This window comes from Myotis daubentonii, chromosome 15 (genome assembly GCF_963259705.1).
Source record: "Myotis daubentonii chromosome 15, mMyoDau2.1, whole genome shotgun sequence".
Classification (NCBI taxonomy): Eukaryota; Metazoa; Chordata; class Mammalia; order Chiroptera; family Vespertilionidae; genus Myotis; species Myotis daubentonii.
In genome coordinates this window covers 33,104,461-33,110,617 of record NC_081854.1, presented here as the reverse complement: position 1 = coordinate 33,110,617, position 6,157 = coordinate 33,104,461, and the positions used below count along the sequence as shown (strand labels likewise).

At 55.8% G+C, this 6,157-nt stretch overlaps 1 pseudogene; it reads right to left on the bottom strand.

Moving 5' to 3' along the window:
• Nucleotides 1-913: 913 nt before the first annotated feature.
• LOC132216266 (ubiquitin domain-containing protein 2-like) lies at nt 914-4,594 on the bottom strand (annotated as a pseudogene).
• Between the last annotated feature and the right edge of the window lie 1,563 nt (nt 4,595-6,157).

The window sequence follows — 6,157 nt, the reverse complement described above, 5'->3', positions numbered from 1 at the left end:
ATCTCATTAAGTTTATCGGCAGCTTCTAAACAGTTCTTGAGAGACCTTAAAAGTGTGGTTCTGAACTCTATTTCTTCCATTGACAATTTTGTCCTGTTTCTTTGTCTCCGCATTTTGTTATGCTTCCTTGGTGTACCCCCTAGTGGTCTTTGTTCGAAGTCTTATAGTTAAATCTTGATTGTTGTAGCTAATTCCAGGGAGGGTTTGACCTCCAGGCCAAGTGGCTATGAGAATCAGCTGTGTCAGCAGAGAGAGAACTTCTGTCCTTTAGGGAGGTGCTAATCTAGCCTTTGCCTGAGGCTATCCGGCAAATGCCTCTGTGCAGGGCTTGGGCGGGGCGGGTCGCACAGGATCAACAGGGTGGGCCGGAGAGAGCAGTTATGGCAGCTCTCAGTCCTGTCCCCAGGGGCTCTGCCTCTCTGAGTCCCAGCACCCGCTGCAAAGCTCGGAGAGAAAGCTGCACTCGCTCTGACCGAAGCCAGACAGTCCCGCTTCTCCCGTTTGAGTCTGGGTCCCTAAAGACTCGCCCGGATCTGGTGCTCAGAGTCTGCGACTCCCTCCCGATTGAAAACAACAACCGCGCCCTCCGCCGCCAGCCGGCTCCGCGCACTCCGCACCTCAGAATTTGACTTCAGCACTGCGCCTCCTCTGAGTGTCCGTGTGCGTTTCTCTTTCCTCCTAGTTGTAGGACTTCCACTCAGCCAGCATTCCTGTGGTTCTGGGTGATGTCCGTTCCGTGTTTTAGTTTCACTTTTGAAGTAGTTGTTCAAAGCAGCAAACTCCGGCGTTAACCTATGCCGCCATCTTGGTTCTCCCGAGCCTGCTGTCTTCATTAACTATTTTTGTTGCTCTCCATCACAGATGGAATGGAATTTTTCACTGGTTTCCTCAGAATGAAATCATTACACGGAATTCAGAGCAGTGAAAAGACAACAATAATGGAGAGGAGGGAGCTGGGGACCCGCTCAGTCTTCCCCTGGTGCTGTCTTTGCAAAGGTTGGCACATTGTAACCCGTACAGCACAGCCCTTTGGGACCGTCAGCTCTTCCAGCTTCGTTCTGTCAGTGAGAGGTGGGCCAGGAAAGGAGCGCTGCTGACTACTGGGTCCCACTCCCTCTGCTGCTGCAGCGCCTCCTCGCACCCACCGTGCAGGGCCTGTGCTGCGCACCACACGTTTGAGGTGTTTGCCCGCGGAAAGGCGCAAGCAGGGCTGCCAATCACCCCCAGAACTGGGAGGTGGCTCGGGAGTATCCGGTCTCTGCCGCCCTTTCCCTCTATCATGTCGATGGTGGTGCCAGGTGATAGACGGGGCGCTGGCATCCGTTTCCCAGTTCGTCACAGCACCCTGTGGCGATGTTATGGTTGCACCGTGATTGCTTGTGCCAATTCATGACCATTGCTCTCAAAAGCCTGTGCTGCAGCCTTTGAGGCATCCCAACTCCCTTTATGGCCTTCACAAGCTGGTGCGGTATCCCCAAACCCGTCCCTCTTACCTCACCGCTGTCCATGTGTCATGCGACAATCACTTTTCAATTCGGGTTTCAATTCAGGTTTTCAAAGGCTGGTTGTGACCTGAAGCAACTTGACCAAGTTGTTACTGGACGGGAGTGGCCCAGCGCAGGCCTGCCTCAGGCCAGCTGCAGTGCCCGGGTTCTTGACGTCACACAGGGAAGATGTCACAATGGGAGTCCAGGTGACTTTGAAGCATGTTTATTAAAGCTGGGGACAGTGCAGCACAGGAGGGATGTGGGGCAGAAGCAGCAGCAGAGAGAGCCTCATTGGGGCTTTGCTGTGGCCCTAGAAACGTTAGATCAGTGGTTCTCAACCTTCCTAATGCCGCAACCCTTTAATACCGTTCCTCATGTTGTGGTGACCCCCAATTTCATGGTTACAAATTGAACATAATTAAAGCATAGTGAGTAATCACAAAAACAATATGTAATTATCTATGTGTTTTCCGATGGTCTGAGGCGACCCCTGTGAAAGGGTTGTTCGACCCCCAAAGGGGTCACACCCCACAGGTTGAGAACCGCTGCACTAGAGGAAAGAAGTGAGCCAGGGCAGGGCTGCGTTAGCTCACTGGGAAGTCAGAGAAAAGGGAGACAGGTCAGCGGGTGAGCCTGGGACGAGCTGCCGCTGCCCGCTGCTCCCCTGGTTGCAAGTCTAGTGGGGACCCTCAGTTTAGGAGGAAGTAAAAGTCCGTGCCCGAGAAGGGGCGGGGCGCGCTCTAGGGCGAGCCTGCACCAGGTCTCTGTCGTGAGGGTTTTCTCTTGCGTCTGTGGGCGAGGATCTGATGGAGGGGTTTGAGGTGAATATTCGTCAGCTCCCCAGGCATGTTTTCAATATGCTGATGCAGCCAAATGAGTATGGGATTCTTCTTTGGTCGACTTTACTGTTTGACCCTTATCTGGAGTCTGTGTGGCTTTAATGGGGGTTTTGGTATTTGTCCCCCCGGCTTCATCCGTCCTTGGGTTTGGCTGGCACAAATGGCACTCAGGGGGTCTCTGTTCTCTACCGCCCCGACCAGGGTGACTTAAGCTGCTTGCTTGTTTTCTGGTTGGGGAGGAGGGTGTAAACCACTTGCTCTCAAGTGTCCTTGGTTGGAGGACATAAGGTCGGACTCACTGGCTGACACTAAGTTGTTGGACCTGCCTGGCCTTGTGTGATTATCTTGTCTCCGTTTCCTCATTCCACTTGCCGGGGAACTTTCCTAGCTTCTTACTCTCCTGCCCCAAAATGACCAAGTGGGCATGGCGCAACTCCCATGGGAGTCTGTGAGAATGACGTCACCTACAGGACTCCGTCTGGAGACGAACAGCCGGAGTTGAGTCACTGCTCCCTCCACAGGTCTGGGGGGTTGGGGGGGCTTCTGGTTGGTAGCTGCCCCAAATGCCACCCCCTCACCGGCCAGGACTGTGCCTCGAAGACTGTCCACGAGGGAAGACTGCCTGGAGAAGCGATCCTACCTTATGACTCCTGGCCGTGTCTCCTTAGCCATCCTGGGCTGTGCCGGTGCCTCACCCTCTCCTTGCTTTGACGGCCTTCGCAGTCAGCAGGCATGCTGGTCGGGGTCTTATGAGACGCCCTCTATCGATCCGTCTGACGTTTTTCTCTTGATTAGACCGAGGTTGTGGGTTTGGCGGATGAAGACCCCGAAGGACTCCCGACACCCTATCGAGGGCACATGCCGTCCCCGGACTCATCCCTGCTGGTGGTGACCTTGGTCACCCGGCCGCGGCGCCGTCTGGCCAGTTTCTGCGCCGTCCAGTCACTCTTCCTCCGTCCCTCTCCCAGGCTGCGCTCTTTGGTTCATGTATCTTTTAAAGGTTTGTCCTTCCTTTTAAACCATTGCCTGCCCCTCCCCTCCAGTTAGGACGGTGGAGAGGACAGGGCGTTCTGGCCGCATGTGTGAGAACAACGCGGAGACGTGCAGTCCAGTGGTTTGGGAAGTTCAGAGCAGAAGACAATTCCTTGGGGTGCCTGCCTCTTCCTGCCTCTCCAATTACCCACGTCAAACTCCATCGGAGTCACTGAGGGGGTCAGAGGAAGGAGAGCCCAGAGAAGAGCAGTGTGAGAAGAGCGGAGGGAGGGCACCCGCCTGCCCTGTGAGCAGCGCAGGAGTCAGAGACCTGAGAGCAGGGCCTTGCATCTGTGTCCGAGCCCGGCCCGCAGGTGGCGCTCAGGAGGCGGCTGAATGCAGGAAGGTTGGTTGGCCGCTCCTGCCTCTGTCCAAGCCGGGCAACCTGCAGTCGGCGGGAGACCCCACCAAGGAAGCCATGCCATGTCCTTCAGTGCCTCCCCACTGTCCCGGGGGCAGAGGGGCGGGCTGCAGCTTCCCTTGCCCCGGGCCTGGCCACCTCTCCCCACACACATGGCCTTTCTGCCCCGGATCCTGCCGACTCCCCAGCTCAGAGCCTTCGCACTGGCCCTTCCACTCCCCCCTGGAAGAGTGTCCGGACCATCTGCACTTCCTCACCCCCTGGCCTCAGCTAAAATCCTGCCTCCCAGAGACCTTCCTGGCTCCTCTCCTCCCCACTGCAGATGCTCACATGAGAAAGTGGGGTGCAGAGAGGGGTGAAGTCTTTTGAAGACAGAACAGGGTTCAAGGTCAGTGTGGGGAAACCTAACCTGGTCAGAGGCCAGGAAGACCCCAGGGATGAGCCCTGAGACTCAGGAGGGGTCGGGGTGGGGGCAGAGTTGGAGGATTTATGCCCCGTTCAAACCACCTCTCTCCACACCCCCCCCCCCCACCCACACACTTGGCTGAAATTTTGCAGTTGATCCCTGTGACCGCCTCTCCCACCAGTGTCACCCCAGCAGACAGCCCCGTCAGGGTGTGTGTGAGCACCTGCTCTGGGTGCGTTACATCCTGGTTGGGCTGAAAGTGTCGCCCGAGGTCAACCTATTTCTCACCACCGTAAAGCTCTGTGCTTCTGCTTTTGTGGCGACAGGTTTTCCTTCTGCTAAAACCATAAAAGGCCTCAACATCTCCTCGTTGCTAAGCTCTGTGCACACGCTTAGCGCCGATGCGGCGTAGCTGGGCGAGACCCTGCGGTGCAGCTGCCTCACCTGTGTCATCCTCGTCGGGAGGCATGGCCTTATATGGTGAAAAGCAGCCTCCGCAGGGGCAGCCGCGCCTCACAAAGGAGACCTCGGTTTCGAAACTGGCTCTGCAAGGGTCTTCGCAGAAGGACTGCCTCCGAGTCCCCCCGCCCCCAGCCCCCAGCCCCCGGCCAGCTTGCTACCTTTCAGGAAGGGACAGTGTAGCTACAGCAGCAGGAGTGAGGGGCCAAGTACACAGGGCGATGCCATCCTGCTTCCTGCCCAGCAGCTAAAACAGAGGAGTTCTGGAGCGTGTGCTGCTGGGGGGAGACCCGCAGACAGAGGCAGGAGGTATTGTAACCTGAGGGGAACCAGATGAAGCTGCCGTTTGGGGTTTCAGATATGGCAACACTAGGAAATGCTGGCTACTGATAAGGCCCAAGGCACAGCAGCTCGCTTCACATCTCACAGCAACCGGGGGGGGACTAACGGCCACAATGAGCCCCACTTCACGGACACAGATGACTGAGGCTCGGAAGAGGCAGTGACCCGAGGTCAGTAACTTATCTGCCGTCTCCCAGACAACCCGACAGGCCTCCGGAATCCACCCCCAGCAACTCCGTGCTGCAGGGAAGAACTAAAGGCCACAGCTGGCCGCCCACGGCAGCAGCCACGGCCACACGTGGCCACCAAGTGCTTGAGCTGGTCCACACGCAGACGTGCACACCAGAGCTCAGAGACTCGGTTTTTAACTTTTAGGTTAAAAAGTTATTTTCAGTAGCAAAATCTCTCAAAAATGTTAACATTTATTTGGAAATAATTATAGGCTCCCAAGAAATTGCAAAGATAGCCCACGGAAATCCCAGATACCTGTGCTCAGCTTTGTCCTATAGTGACATCTATAATAATAAAAGCATAATATGCTAATTAGACTGGACGTCCTTCCGGACAAAGCCGGGGCTGCGAGGGAAGCCTGGGCCCTGGGTGCCTGCCGGCGGCCAGAGGGGAGCTGGTGCCCGCAGCCGGGGAAAGGAAGACCTACTCTTGCACGTATTTTGTGCATCGGGCTTCTAGTCTCATAAAATGATCATACAGTGTCAAAACCAGGAAACTGATAAGGGCACATGTGTACGATTCTGTCTTTTTACCACACGTGTGGATTTGTGTGGCCAGCACTGCAATCAAGGCCCAGAACTATTCCCTCGCCACAAAGATCCTCCTCCTCCTCTGCCCCGTAATTTTAAAGTAGAGATGACCTGTTGAAATAATACCTTGGCCATTTGGGTTAAATAAAATGTACCCTTGAGATTAATGTAGCCCATCCCTTTTCACTTTGAAAATGTGGCTGCTAGAACTTTCGGAATCATGTTTGGGGCTCCATCCTGCTTCCAGGGCGGTCTTAGAAGTTCCGACCCGGCTCGGCCCTTGGGACGGGTCCCCGGACCCCCCCGAGCCTGGCTCCTCCAGGGCAGGCCCAGCCTCCAGGGTAAGTGTGCAGTTGCTCATTCATTCCGCGCGTGTATTGTCTGTCTGCCGTGTGCTGGGCGTTATGCTAAGGGCTGGCGACATAGAAGCAAAGATTGCAGGTCAGAAACCTAACCTGTCCTCAGCCCCC